Genomic DNA, 16,666 nt, shown 5'->3' on the forward strand with positions numbered 1-16,666 from the left:
TGTGTGCAACTGCACCCTATTAATCAATCAGATGGTTTTATGTCTGTTCCCTTTTCAGAACACTGTGTGATGAGAATATGAACAGACTATGCAACATTGACCTCTGGTAAATATTTAAGCCTTTTGGCTTTTCTCAAGATTTTTCAAGATTATTAATCAAATGAGTGTGTGTGTGTGTGTTCTTGTTAAGATGCCAGAGATAGGTCAGTAAGAGACATAAAAGTGAAAAATCACTTCTGACTTTCAAGAACCTCTCCTGGATATTTTCCTTACCATGAGCTGCACTGTACAAGCCATGAGACATATGTGAACTAAGAGGCTGTTTAGCTAATCCTCATCTGATGATATTAAAGAGCACGTTACAACCTGCATGGTAAAATGAATCTCAGATTACTTTTAGGTTAAGTGACATAGTCTAAGTAAGAGATGGTAAGCTTGCACCTGCCCTGAAAGAGGTTTGCCTTGTAGTTCTCACCCTCTTCAGATAAAATATCCCACAAGCAGACTGAGCAATGTTTTCACTGGATTGCTGCCTTAAAGGGGCACGGTGCCAAACTGATGAGATAGGCCATTGCCTCTGTATGTTGTTCACGAGACCATCTTGGAGCAGGTGTGCCCTTTTCCCATCACCTGCTGCATTAACACCTTCAAGTAAGGCAGACAGAGGAGGGCTGCTTATGTTTAACACCTTCTTAGGTTTTAGGCACAGGATGGCTGCTACATGATTACCTTTACCACAAAGGAGGTTGCTCTGGGCAGAGCTGAAGTCAAACTTTAGCTGCTTAGGAAGGAAAAGACTGGGATGCCAACACATTTTAAGCATATCCAGCATTAGGCTGCAGCTGAGAGGTTGTCTTGAGGATTGCCTTGTCAGAGGTAAGCACCTACATCTCTCTTAAGTCCTATTTCAGGTGCCTTCTTCCTTGAGTCAAGTTCTTGTTATATTTTGTTCCTTCTCAATCAGTTCCTTGGAATTGTCACTGAAATTGTGAGAATTTTTCACTGAGATCTGCTGTTAGAAGGTTGGTCTAAGCACAATGAAAAAGAAGCAAGAATAAACCTTCCCAGGACACTTTCAACTGAGGGCTGATGGCTCAGATTACTGTTGGCATCAGCTGCTTCTGAGCCTTTCCAGTCCTGGCATTCATGAGACTAGTGATAAAATATCTCTAATATCTGTCAATACCTATTTCAACAGTGGACTTTCACAGTTGAATAAACATACTGCTAAGTACTGCAGCTTGATTTTCTCTTTAAGCACGCAGCTTCTTCATCCCTTCACATATTAATGGCTTTCATAGGAAATATAAGATAAATAGAAAAGAAAGTTCAGTACAGACATGTGGTGTTCATCAAGGAGAACTTCCAAATCAGCAGGAGCTTTCCTTCACAGAGCTGGAAACCATCACTATAACATCATCATCTCCTCATTTGGATTCCATCAGTTACCATGGCTGAAAGCCATTAGCCCCCTTGTCTGCCTATTTGACCAACGACACTTTCAGGACTTTATTCTCCAGAGACTGATAAAATCGGAAAAAACCAAAAACTATCATCACGGGTAGTCGCCTATTTATACTCCCAATCATGGGTCTTGAGCAAGTCACTTCTTTAATTGCTATTAAAATGCCAGATCCCTATAGCAATAACAGTAGAAAAGTTTGCTTGCTATGACATTAAGTATTGCTTTTGGCCATGCATCATACAGAAGCAAAGGGCACACTGATCTCCTCCCATGAGATGGGAAGATGTGTGGCCACTTAAAATTTCCAGTGATGAGCAGCCTCTTCCTTTAAACTTGGATGGCTTGTTTTTAATCAAGCCAGGATAACCTTTACATAGCATGCCTACAAGAGATCACTGCATCTCCCCTGTCTAGTCTGTAGAAAATATATATATATATTAACAAAAAAAAAAAAAAGTGTGCTGCTTCTCTTAGGTAACATCAAACAGAATTTTCAAATGCCCTAGAAAGAATTAAAAGTATTACTAGCTCATAGTTTTACTCCAGGAGACGTTAATTTCTAATGAAAAGCAGTAAGTGTCCTACTGATACATTTATCTGTTCCTGTAGGTTTCTTCAGAAATATTTTCCTATTTTTGCCTTGGTGTTTCCATTTAATGTTCTTGTTGGATTTTTGTTTATTTGTTTGTGTGTTTGTTTTGTTTTGGTTTTTGTTTGTTTGTTTTCCTTTTTTTCTGACTATTAGCTAGGGTCAGTTTTCCACTAGCTGCTTTTGGTGTTCATGCTTCTTAAAAGCTGTAACTATTTTGCTTCTCTCATAATACTCCTTTCCCAGTTTGCACATTGCGTATATTTACACTAAGCCTGTAGAGGCTTTGTGAGTTGGTGTCTTTCATGTGATGCAACCTGAAGGCATAGTATATCTCATAGGCCACTGCACAGGGGAGACATACTATAGAAGGCGGTTTCTTTTGTCAGCATGAGAGATGCTTTCCACATCCTTGTTGGTGGAAACGGGTCTGGATGTGCCAGGTGAAATCCTGACCCTTTCAGGAGAACATTTGTTACAGAGTTACAATTTTTCCAGGTTTTTCTCCTCTCACTGCAGCTCTTCCTCAAATCTTACAGAATGTACTCGTCCATTCTTCAGAACACCGCATTTTCTAATGTCAGGGCACGATGAACCCCTTGTTGTTGGAGGCCACAAGATGACCTCTCTTTTTGCATACACTTAGCCAAACCTGGTGCTTTTCCTTTGTGGACCACAACAGGGAGTCTGCATCCAAAGCTCTTTCCAAGGTGAGTTACTCTATATGCACCCAGTTCAGCATCCTGACAACTAACCCAGAGCTCCCTATGGCAGAAACGAGGTGATCTTTAAATGCCACTCACACAGCAGTTTGCCAAGAAAAGCTCCTTCTAACCATCTACAAATGCAAGGCTTTCTCTCCACCTTTGAGTTCTTTTTCCTGGAAACACACTGAAGTTTGTCCTTAGCACAGTTGAACTCTGGGTTAAAGCAGATACAAGAAGTCTAAAAAAGTGTATTTGTAAGTATAATAATGCCAGACAAGAGATTTCTCTGGATACCCACAGAAGATACTGCAAAACTTTTCTAGTCTGAGTCCTTCCCAGTTATTTTCCCAGTTTCTACTTCTCTCACTCTGATGTGCTCTTTGTCCAATAGGAATTATCATTGTGATATTATTTTAAAATTAATTTTACAGGCTAATTGGATCATGTGTGGGTGTAAGGAAAAGATTTTATTCCAAAAGTCTGTAAAACTGTTTGCTACTTTTGGCAACAATTTAATATTATTCTACTGTTTTTTTAATAGGCAGCCAGCAATACCTGATTTTTGTGGAAAATAGGCATGAAAGAAGCTTTGATATCAATGCATTTCTATTACAAATCCTTTGAGTATTTCAAAGCCCATGGACATTACGGTAATAACTTACAGTATGTCTTGGTGAAGATCTTTTAACCTGGGATGTCAATACCAGAGAAGCTGTCTAGAATAAAGAGCACTGCATATAATACTGAACAAAAGCATTGTCTCTTTCTCTTTCAGGTTTTGACAGCAAGAGGATACAAGCAAAGTGACTGTAGCACAGCCACAGGCATATGGGATTCCCTCGCTTAGCTACTTTGCTAATGAACTGCATCAAAAATGGCAAAAACCCATCAGTCTGAATGTAGCTTTTTGTTCAAGCAATGTTCACTCCCGCAGAGGCAGCAGTTATTCCCCATGTCAGTAGTCACTAGAATAATTCTTTGGAACAAAATTCAAAACCTTTGTTCAGCATCTGAAATGAATTAATTCTGTGATCAAGCTGTGGCAGGATATAATGAATAATCTCTCAGCAGTTGCTCATTTGTACTTGCAATAATCTTCTCTACTTGTGTGGATGCTCTTACTCGTCAGTAGGGCACTGAAACACTGATCACAAAAAAATGCCATTTATAGTACAGCAGAGCAACAGATAGACCTACACTGAAATAACTTCCCTTCATATGGAGCCCAGTTCATTCTTTCTTCACATTGCAAGGCAAAAGACTCACACCTGGACATTTTTGGGATATGAACGTGGCAACTTGGAGCCACAATTAATTTTGAACATCCAGCAAGTCTGCAAACCTTTTCTGTGTCTCTCCTCTGAAAGGGTAGTCAGTGCAGTCAGTTAACCCAGATTAGGTCTTGATTTCACATTTTTTTCAGAGTGTTTGTGATTCTGAGCATGACACAAGTTTTCAATGTTTTTGCTCTCTTGCTCAAAGCTAAGCATTCAGATTAACCACTTCACAGAATTTTTGTGAAGATTAATTGTTTATTATTTATACCATGTTCAGCTACTGCAGAAGAAAAAGCATCGGGGGGGTTTAAAAAAAAAAAATAATCATATATGTTGTCCTTCAAGTGCAAGCAAGTTAAATAAAATAAAATCTTTTTACCCCCTTTAATAAAGAGTTGACTACAGCACCCGTACTTACAGAGGAACAGCATCTTCATCAACAAGAGGTTGTGCTGGCTGTGCGAGAACTTCCTCCATTATCAGTTCATTCACATATATTAAGGATATTAACACTCTGCTCCAGAAGGAACAACATCCTACAGTGCAGGTTTTGCACATACACACCTTAATGAAAACTCCTGATACCAATATAAAAACCATGGCAAGAAAAGCACATTCTGAAAGAGCAAGTATTGGGTTATTCTTTTCAGATGATGAATAGTTATGCCACAGTTTATTGAAAAATGTCTGCATTTGGATAGTATCCTATTTCCCTTTTCAGGGATAGGCCTGTTATTTATCCATGTTCTGTGAGGTTTTGTTTCAATCATCAGGAGAAAAGTTATTATACATTTTGTTCTCTCTCATTTTTACTCCGTTTATTATTTCTATAAACAATGAATGCCCAAAACTTGGATTTATCAAGGGCTATACTTCAGTTTCCTGCTATGAGACATCATTTAAAGGTCATTTATGAACTTTGCATTTGCTCGTGCACTTAATTTGGCTGATGCAGTGCCTTTTTTTAAGGACCTGCTTATAAATGTCTTTTTAGCATTTTTGCTGGAACTAATAAGAGGAAAAAAGAAGATAAGATTGCTGAAATAAATGATCCATATTCATCTCTGATGGAAAAAGTTAACTATCAAAGGGAAGGAAGGCTAGTTATGTGACTAAGTGATACAACTAGTATTTAAGAGAAGTGAGATGCTGATTCTGCCAGATCCTCAGAATCAGATAGTCAAATAGTGCAATCTGGTGTTTTGCTACTGATTTAGACAAACCTTTACCCATTTTCACAAGAGGGAAATTTGACTCTGAAATCGCAGATGTATCTGGCAAGTAAAGCCTCAGAAGATACTGTCTTATCAGAAGTTGTAGCCTTTTGCACAAGAAAAAACAAGACAAGTGCTCTCTTAGATGCAGATATATTCATGTGGATGAAAAAGTTTTCAATTGGCAGCTCTTTTATTTCAAAAGGATAAAAAACTGACAGGAAGAGGCATGAGTAGTTTTCAAGGACAGTCATAAAAGCTGTGAATTTGGTGACTTTGCTAGATAAACTGTATACAGCTGTGTTTTGAATGGCTGAGTTGAGAATCAAGGACATTTGGTGAGTTCACATGGCTTTGGGTAGTTACCTTTTGGTAGGCTAGGTGAAAGAAGAGGAGGATCATCATCCCAGCCACATTTGCAAAAAACTCAGGAGCAGTTAAATATATTACAGGATGAGCAGAAAAAGAAAAACACTGTTTTTCTGACCCTTTCTAAAAATATAATGTTCACTGTGGGATACAGGAAGAATGAGCAGTGCCTGGAGCATGGTGATGCTGAGAATTGTGTCTTTAGTGCATAGTGCACAGTTAGTTTATGAATAAGATTTATAAGATAAAGTGTTAAATCAGCTTTTTCAGAAAGGGAATATCAGAAATATCTTTTTTCCCTACTGAGTCATTATCTTTAAAGATAGGTTTTCCTCCCAAGCAATACAGGATACATTGAAACCTCATCCGACATCAATTACGTGACAATGGGGAAACAAAAATGTCCCAATAGGCTTCATCCTCAGATGTCAAACTGAAGTCATTAGAAAGCAGTATGCAGAGCTTCAGATAAAGAGTATCCACCATTAATTCTCTCCACAACAGGAATCAAAGTTCAGTTTAAATTCAGGTCATAATACACAAAACACTCCAAGAGATTGGCTTAAGTTACTGGATCAAGAAATTACCTGTTTGTCCAAAACTACAATTGCTACTGTCACCCACCTTTTTGCTGTGATGTGATGCAGTATATTCAGCTCAGCAGAAACCTGTTGCCAGGACCAGAGACACGACTTCCACCTTGGACAGGAAACTGGTGTTTCACATCTAAAGGTAACTTCTAATGGACTTATATTTACTGCACACTTACTCTTAAATAGAAGGATACAGAAGAAGACCTGAGAGCACAGAAAGGTATTTATCTCATACAAAGTGGGAAATGAGTTAAAAATAACAACTTAGAGTTCTGGAAGATACTCAGATGCTGTAGGTGATGCAAAAACATGCAGATTTTGCATTAAAATGACCTTCAGATTCCTTGGTTAGAGATTCATCCTCCTGATTCTTCTTTCCGTACTTCATTAAAAGTTTCAAATACAATGTAAAACCAAATCTAAGCAGTAATGGTTTGGCATGATAATTAACATCTGAATTTATTGTGAATGAAACCAAACTCATCTGGGAAAGGAACCTCCATTACAGTAATGTGAACACTGAAGGATGTTTTCACAAATATTTTCATTTAACAAGTTAATTTTCTAAAATAATGTTTATTACTGCATTAAGTTAATTTGAATTTCAGGTAGCAAAAGGTTCCCTGAGTTGGCTTTATGTTCCTATTGTACTCTCAGCACAAGCTTAAGTCTGTCATAGCAAAAGAAAAATCTGCAGTTCACTTATCTTTTCCTTTGTTTCCCATCTTAATATAATTTCTAGTGATGTCTTATCATCTTGTAGTCCAGTTCTAACTAAATTTTGGTTTTGAAAGAATCAAATGCTATTACAAATTTTTATATTTATTGTTGCTACAAATCTGGTAGACATCTCAATTTAAAACTCCTCAGTGCAAAGACATTTGAATCAAGGAATCTTGGTTGGGACCACCCTCTGGCTCTAACTTCTATGGGGCAGACTTACAGAATTTAGTGCAAATAAACCTACACTCCAGCATTTACGAAATGAGGCATAAAATCTACACCTTCTATACAGAACAAGACTGCTAGAAAAGATAGGTTCCTTTTCATAAGCACTGCTCCATTTGGAGGTCATGAAATTTGGAACACTTCTGAAAAGCTGCTGTAGGGATATGGGCATGCAATGGCCATGCTTGAAAATGTCAGTCTTGATTTTTGTTTGCAGTCATAGCCCTTTCAAATCTATTCCTCCAACTGCTGAAAACACAGTATATAAACAAGTATATGAACATGTATATAAACTCTGACACTTACTGACTGTGTTGAAGGACGTAGATCTGCCCTGCCTCAACCACAGTCTTCACTGCCTGGCAAACTGAAGATGAGTCTTACCAAGGGCTTGGGGGAGAGCTAGGAGCAGATATCCCTCTCCCAAGCAAGGCAAAGTGAGAGCTGAACTCTCATCCTTTTGACCTCCACTTCTTGCCACTTTTGAAGCAATTTGTATTCCAGAAGTATTAAGGAAGATAACAATTGCTTTTGATCTCTCAACAGGAGGATAGGCCTGGAAGTCCTAAACAGGGTCTAAATTACAGGATATAAGTTATGAATAAATGAATGTTTCCTACTGGTTTGACAAGTTTGGTTAGTACACTCTCCTGTATAGACAAATATTTCTGTAGAAGAGACCTTGGAAGTCAATAATTGAGATATAAAAACCAGGAAGCCAAGGAGATGCATTGGGTATAAAAAGCGAGACTCTGGCAGCAGGAGCTGCATGGCCGACACACTGGAATGTGCGGCTGAGCCCAGCAGTCACCATGGTGGCACCTCAGGGAAAGTGTGTGTGAGGAAGGGCAGCAAATGGCAAGAACAACAAAAAAGGACCTCCAAGGCCAGAGCAGTAGGAGGTGCTCCATGGAGGAACTACTGATACCCTCAAGGGAGCTTCAGCCCAGTGACAACCCACACTGGAGCAGGGGAAATGAGTAAGAAGGAAGGAACAGAGAAAAAAAATATTAAGGAGCAAGGGGTGACAGAAAGAAACCACAAATATCCTGAATCTCTACATTCTGCACCACCTGTCACCTCAGACTGAGAAGAACATGCATCAATGTGAGGGGCGGTGAGCGAGCGATTGTGTGGGTGCTAGGCTGCTGGCTGGGGCCAGCCCACTGGAGGAGGTTATTTACTTTAAAATGCATGGTTATTTTTGAAAGCAATAACTATTTACCACAGATAGCCTTCTGAAATATAAAAGTAAGTGTCATGGTGCTGCTGAGAGCCCATTAGGTAAAGGAAATAATCTTGAAAAACAGCTAACTCCTCTAAGTTAAAATTTGTGCCCACTGTCTTCATAGTTAAAAAACTGAACTAACTGTAAAAAGAGATCCTCAGTTCAAGTTTCAGGTAGGAATACCTGATATGTACCTGAAGGCTGCAATTTCATCCTTGCCCTTATCTAAGCCTGCCTCTGCTAACAGAGTGCAAATATTTCTTTATGTCTTGTGGAGTGTTTTGTTCCACTGAGCAAACAAGGCAGTAAAGTCCATGAGCACACGAACATAAGGAACAAGCCCCGAAATAAGGAACTGCCCTCCCAGTGTCAGGGTGGCTGGTATCCAGAGCTCAGAAGGGAGCAGGGCAGCCAAGATATTATCAGAGCTCTTTATCAGACAGCCCCCCGTCAACAGTGAGATTTCTTTAGATCTCATGGCCTACAGCGAAACACCTCAGCTGCAAATCTCAGTAGACCTCTCAACTAAGGAGGCTGCCACACTAGATCCCATGATTTTTCCAACCTGTGTGTAAAAATAATTTTAAACCCACTCTTGTCTCAGCAGTAATCAAGCTGGTTTCAGAAACAATTTGACCTGCCGGTGTTGCAATGGCTGAAAAACATTGTAGCTGGGCTGCAAGAACTCTGCTGGCAGATGCTGTTTATTTATAAACTATCTCATGCCAAAAAGGCACACACATAGGCGTGATTTCCATTCAGGTAAAACAGAAGAGGATTTCTATCCCAAACACACAATACTCATTAACTGTAGTCGAACATAAGCCACAAGCAAGGAAAAAAAATTCAACCTTGGAAAATTTGCAAAGTATTTCAAAATAACAAGAATTCGGCATCTGAAAGGAATTCACTTATTTACACCAGATGTTACAGATGAAATGCAGCCTTGCAAGGAAGATGAACGCTCTCCAACAGTTCAAACGTCAATGCTTTTTGAGGTATAACCAGAGTGTGGGAATCACAAAAAAAAAAAAAAAAAGCAACCATGTACTGCACATCTTTTCCTGGACTTCTAGATTATGAACTTGAAAAACTTGGCTGAATGTTTTACAGTTAAGAGTGTCTTGTAAGTGAAAACAGCAAGCTGAACCCCAAAACTTAATCAGTGCAACCTATCTTTACTGTGCCAAGAATTAAGTTATATATGTGCGTAAGGCATTCTATATATAAATATGAGGCACCTCAGACTCCCCACGGTCTGAGACACCCTGTACTTATTCATTGTAGGCAGGATCCTGCAGTTTGTTTTAGTTTGTCACCAATGTCGTTAGTCCAGAGCATTTTAAAATAGAAGTCACAGCACAGTTAAAGCTCTGCTCAGCTTGAGCATCTCCCAGCTGATAGCACTGATGTGTAGCCCCGTCATCAGAAAGAGCTGTTGTCCTAAAATTTGAGCTACAAAAATGACAGTGGGGAAATAATGAAAAATGTCTCTTTTCCTGATCTTATTTCTTCTCCTTTTGCTGTCTGGAGACACACTTAGTTGTCTGAAAGGGTGAAATCCTCTCTATCTTTATAGCAGACAATGAAAAGATGCACATGTAGCCATGGTGCTGTGTTCTCCCTTGACAGTTCAAGCAACAAACAATTCAGGCACAAACTCCAGTTAGTAGCTGCTGAGCGTGTGCTTTCCTCCTCCACCTTTGTAAGCAAATGAAAACTATAACTTTATTTTCTGTCCTGTAAACCATATGAATTTTGTTGAAGGTGTGGGGCATGATCTAATTCTGCTGTGCCCCACAAAAGTTTTTCAGCTAACTTGCTTTGACATGAATTGGACAGCAGAAAATTCAATGGACTTCAAACATAACCTTTACTTTTTTAATTGATTAGTCAAGGCTATTACACACATACAAAGAGCCCCAAAATTACACTGGGTACAAAAGAAAAAAAATATCCTGAAAGGGTATTCATTGTAAAACTGAGGTTAGTTACATGTTATGTTCACTAAGCTGTTGCTCTGGAAGAGTCTAAATACAAAAGCTTACAATGAGATTTAAGGGACTTATCTGTATAGAGAGAAGGCAAAATCACACTAATAAATCAGAAGAAGATAATAAGGTCTTTGTGAAGCTTTGTATCTTTGGCTTAAGTTGCAGTCTGCAAAATACCAGAAAAAGGGAATATGATTCTTCACAAAAACAAAACCAAAAACCAAAAAAACCAAAAAAAAACAAACAAAAAAAAGTCTTTGCTTGCTACTTGCAATTAAAACAAGTAAAGATGGTGAAACTGAACTGAGTTTTACAGTATGGCTGTAATTCGTTATACAGTCACCAGGCTAATATCTGAACCTCAGCAATCCAGCAATCTGCTGACTGCTCATAAAAACATTCCATTTAGCAACAGTTTTGCTGATACTGTATAGCAGATTTTCCTCTATTTTCTCCTCCTTTCACTTTATTGCAAAGGATATTTATTCAGAAATAGAAAACTTGCTTCTGAGGAGTTCCTCTGTTCCTCCTGGCGTTTCCGCCCCTGTTATCACAAACAGATGATCAAGACCTGACATGGAGTATCAGCTGGGAGAGCTGACAAAGCCTTCTGAAGCAAAAGGCCTTGCTGATGATTCAGAACAGAAATCTCTCTCAGGAGGGCTCAAAGACCAAAGCTTCAGGACATTGGTCTACATTTGCCACAGATTTGCTAAGTAATCTGTCACCTCAGTCTGTGTATATATGTTTGTGTATACACACGTATTGTCTAGTCCATCTGTGCCCCACTTTTTTTTTTTTCTTATTATTACCACTAATAATAAAAACAAGTAAATTGTCATGGATCTTCCCATGCCCATTACATGGAGCACCCATCTCACTATTCATCTTCCACCAGGGCACTTTCAACAGCTGTATCTGTATTCTTTTGATTTTACCTACTACTACTAAACAGAGGTCTGGCAATAGAAGGGATTTCACCTGATTACAAATACATGCCAGCAACAATCTCCATAGGATATCTCACCAACTTCTTCTTACTGGCTGCCTCTTGTAGGAGTGGGAGTTGAGTTTTAGGTTCTTAAATGATTATTACATTGCCATAAATTGTCATCATACAGAAATGTTTATCTGGTTTTAAAAGCTCCTGAAGGTACTATTAAAGTTACTGAACACTCCCTAAACAATTTCAGATACATATTTTGAATCAAAGAAACCTACCAGACTTTGGTTGTCACTGAAAAACTGAATTAAGGCAATACAGTGAAGATACCCTCAACCCAATGTAAAAGCATGCTCAGTAGTAATTCTGCTGTTATGCTAACTGCAATTGCAAAACTGCATAGGCCCTTGGAAGAGGGCTTTAAAAAAGCCTCAGTCCACGTCCTCTGATGACACGAACTGCTGCACAGAATATCCCAGAGCAGATAGATTAAGGGCAACAGCTGTGTTACTGATGAAAAGAGCGCCTCATTTTACAAACTTGCGAAAATCAAAAGCTCCCACTGATGTCTCATTTTCTAAAGACTGCAGTGATTCATCACGGATATTTGACCCACAGTTTTTGCCCTTTTAAGTTCGAAAACTGTTTGCTCCAGCCACTACCTTAAGAGAAGAGCCTGATTGCTTAAAACTTGAAGGAAAGGATTAAGGCCTCCATAGATTTCCAGAAAGACAGAATCCCAGCAGGGCAAAAGCACTATTGAAAACACAGAAAGCAGACAGGCAAAAGCCAGACTAAATATGGTTTCTTCATACTTATGTTTGGCAAATTTTGGTGGCTTTTTCCATTAAAATCAGTTACATTTACCAATGAGGGGGATGTGAAGTCAATAAAATAAAATAAAAAACAACCACTGGAAACCCAAATAAACCAAATGCCCAAAGGGTATTTGCCAACTCAGTCAATGGTGTGCAATGATGTGATAAAGAAACTTCCTTGGACACAGGTTACACAAACCTTTTTTTTTTTTTTTCCTTTTTTTTTTTCCCAAAATGAAGCAAAAACCAGTTTAGGAAGCATCCTTTTTGTGTCAGGATCTGCAGATCCCGTTTGTTATTCCATCTTACTCAAAGGAGATGAAAGCCACTAAAGACAACTGTAGTCTGTATCAGCCACAGCCAGCTGTAACGACTAGAAAAGAGCTGTGAAAGCAGGAGTATCACCTCCTGTTCAACTACAGTTCAACAATAACTCCCCGGGGGTATTAATCCCCCAGTGTGAACCAATGACTCCTTCTGCTAGAGGGAGCTGTAGAGGCTCCAGAAAGCAGCATCTCTTCTTTCCTATCAAAATCCCCTGAGGCAGCCAACAGACTCCATGTGGGGCCCATTTGTGCAGGAAGAGTAACAACTGACTGCTCCAGCAGAAACCCACAGCTCTTAGAGGAGGCCAGCACACTCTAATCGAGGGGAAAGGATTAGTGCCCAGGTGATTTAGGCTTTCAAAAATGCACTGTAGCTTTTCTGCTTTCTTCCTCCTTCAGTAAAAATCTGTTATTTTATGGTGTTTTATTTAACACAGTGCTGGCAAAGGAGAAAATGCTGCTCCTGGAAAGTCTAGGCTGTCTGATTTTACAGCAAAGGCTTTGGCATGAAGTGAATGAACCACGGTAGTTTATGTTTTTTAATTAAACTGGCTGGAAGAATAGAGCTCTGCTGCTGATCCTGCTGCTCAGTGCCTGGAAGAAGGTTAATGCTTGTCTTTGCATTTTAACAGTTTTTAACAATCGCCCCTGCTACATCTCTCAGATATCTGATTAATGGTCACAGAACTAAACCAGAAAACAACATTTCAACAGCACAGTGCTTAGCGGCTCATTCCTTCCTCCTGCTGTATTTGTTGGAAAATAATGGAAATCTAGCATGAGATGTAAAGTTACAGAAATGTTGTATTGAAGCCTGACTGCTGGGCTTCTAAGAGGGACATGACCCTGAGACCATCAGAAGCTTGTTCTGAGAAGTGAGGAATATTGTGGTAGAGCTCTGACACATCTGATGACAAATTTCAGAGCCACAGGAGAATCTGACTCAGTTCTCACCACAACTGTCATGCTTGGATGGGATCCAGCAAAACAGATTAACATTTAAAAACTAGTTGCTAGAGATGTAGGTGGGCAGCAGATTATAGTTGCTATCATCTCAGAAGAAACTTCATCTTTGGACAATAATATCTTTGTAATTTTATAGCTATCCCAAAATTACATCTGCATAGTGCCCCACATGTAAACAGTACTGCATACTGGACCTGCCATATAAAAAATATGCAACTGAGTTGCTAGCCCTCTGTCATGAATGCACCACTACAGTCCAGAATTAAGCAACACTAGCGGTATATGATGGGTATACCAAACAGACAGTGATTGGGTTACACTGTCTTCTTCCATCATCTCAAAACATGATCTACTCTCAGAAGATCTGATAGTTCATATCTCCAAGGAAAACATAAGAAGAGGTGTGGGTGACTTAATAAGTGTGACTTTTCATTCTGAGTAATGGAATCTTTCCACTGATGTCAAAAGAAGTTGACCATCACACCCTAAGGCAGAGATGGCGAAATTTTTTGGTTTCTGTGGCTATATTTGTTTTAAGAAACAGTCCAGTTTCCTTGTTGGTAACTCTAGGCCAATACCTCTCAGTAATGTTAACAGTTTGCTGCTGGAGAAACTGGTGTTGAGAAATGGAGCAGCTCATGTTGCTGGTACAACGTCTCTTTGAAAGTCCTTGAAAATTTTGTAAACCATCTTATTTCTGTTTAGTGATGCAGATACAGCCAAGGACAAGAAAGCAAATGCTGTGCAGCAATTCAAGGGAAGGAGGTCATGGAAAGAAAATACAGCTCTAGAAAACATTAGAAAAAAGTGAAGGGGCACGGTGGTAGATAACAGAGAGTTGCCTGATGCAGCCTCCTTAAGCAAATATGCAATGTAGAGTCTGACCTCTTCCTCAGTAAAGCCAACAAGATGCTTTTACGTAAACCTGGTGATCAAAGGATGCAACCACACGAGCAAATAGAGCAGAACTGCATTTTATGGCTTGGATTTTATACCATGGTTTGCATCCCTCTCCCACACCCCATCTGCCTCTCTTTTCTCCCACGGAAGTGTACACTTGTCCAAACTGTTTATTAGAAATAATCCTGAGCCATGCTGTGCCTAGACCATGTTAAAGCACTACCCAGGCACATGCTAGTTGTCTTTGACCAAAACCATGCCTAGGAGCATGATAGCAACTAAATGATCAAAAGACAGTGCTCTAACCTGTGCCCCAGCCCTCCCCTCACCTGCTGATATAGACATCAGCAGAAAAATATGGGACAAAAGCCTTATGAAGACCAACTATAGCACTCCTCACTTCTCATCATTAGGTGTTAAACTGTGCTGCTGTCTGCCCTTCAGGAGGCTCCAGGTTTCATCTTTGCTTTGGCTGAGGCTCTAGTTCATTCACTCAGAAGCTGTGTTAATGTCGAATGAGATTATTAAACAAAATGGTGTGTTTACACCTTAAAAATTCCAAGAATAAATAGCACACGCCCCATAAAGAAAAAAAAACATGTCTAAGAGGTGCATTTACCCAAGAGGCCCTTTGGGGATGTAGATTAAGCTTGAGCTCTCACTTCTAAGAAATTGTGCAACCATGAACAGTGCAGCTACATCCACAAGTCTAAGCTTGCTGGCCAGCATCTTTAACCAGCTGTTTGAGATATTTGAGGAAAAACACAGAAAGCATACATCTAGAAATTATATACATTATGTTACAACAATATGTTCTGTTTTGAATTGTAGGCTTTTAGTATTTCTGTGGGAATAAAAACGAAAGACAAGCATTGTGAAGACAAAATAGCGTTGGAGTTTCCAGTTCCATGGCACTTTATAAATGCTGCCATTCCATATCGTGACTTTTTGCAAACTGCTTTGGAAAGCTTTCAAATTCAAATTCAGTGGCCATGTTCCAAGCAGAGTAAGCAAAGAGTTTTCAAGGTATATTTGAGATTTACAGCTTTACGCTAAACTCTGGCACAATTCACAGCTGCTTTTTAAATTGAGTGATCAGTTTGGAGGTTCTTTAGTTGTTGGTTTGATTTTTCCTTCATGTGATTCTAGAGCTCCCTGCTGGCACAGTAATTTTACCTTTCTATTCTTTTGCAAACAGCTCTGAAAAGTATATCATTGTTATAGAAAATGACAGACCTTAAACTTGACAATTTTGGGAAAAGAATTAAAGACTAGCATCAAGACCAAGTAAAGTTTCAGGACAGAAGGAGTCTCTACTACTGTATATGATTTACCATGACCTGCTGCTTCCATATTGTTTGGATGTTTGCATTTTTTCAGCTGTGTTTGATCTCTTATCGCAGCTGGCTATCAGCCTGCTGCAGCTGCTCCTTCTTGACCTTTCGCTTGAAGTATATTTTCTTTTCAAATCCTGCTGGGATGCACAGGGCTGAGCTGCACTTCCTTGAAGATGACAAATGACATTGACAAGGTCTTCAATACTTGCAAGGAAGCTCATTCCTAACATGATATACATTACACAGAATCACAGAATGTTAGGGATTGGAAGAGACCTTGAAAGATCATCTAGTCCAATCCCCCTGCCAGAGCAGGAACACCTAGATGAGGTTACACAGGAATGTGTCCAGGCGGGTTTTGAATGTCTCCAGAGAAGGAGGCTCCACAACCCCGCTGGGCAGCCTGTTCCAGTGTTCTGTTACCCCCACTGTGAAGAAGCTTCTTCTCACATTTAAGTGGAACCTCCTGTGTTCCAGTTTGTACCCACTGGCCCTTGTCCTATCATTGGTTGGCACTGAGAAGAGCCTGGTTCCATCCTCATGAAAGGAAGGAGGAATGCAGTTAGGTACAGTAGACCAACAGGAATGCAGAGAAAAAGAGGAAAGATCTACTGTTTCTTACAGCAAACTGGTGAAACTGAGGAATTATATTAGACTAAATATGTATATATTAATATCTTAAAATATATGTCTGTATTAGAACTGTATTTAGGGCTATACTGTGGAAGAGCAGAGGTACAGCTATAAGGCCATCTTATAATAAACTTACCTACAGTCAGTGGATCTCCAACTCTTGCATGCAATAACAAAATAAAACTTTGGAAGAGGATCTTGTGGTAACATTAGGAGTATGAGGAGCAATTTTCTCTCCTGCAAATAAACGATGTTTTTCAGTTCCTAGTGTTTTACTGTCTGACTGAGAAATTGCTACACAACACTCAAAGCAGCAGAAATAAAGCAGATCAAATATACAGCTCTCTGGATTTCATCTA

Source organism: Columba livia, chromosome 3 (genome assembly GCF_036013475.1).
Source record: "Columba livia isolate bColLiv1 breed racing homer chromosome 3, bColLiv1.pat.W.v2, whole genome shotgun sequence".
Lineage (NCBI taxonomy): Eukaryota > Metazoa > Chordata > Aves > Columbiformes > Columbidae > Columba > Columba livia.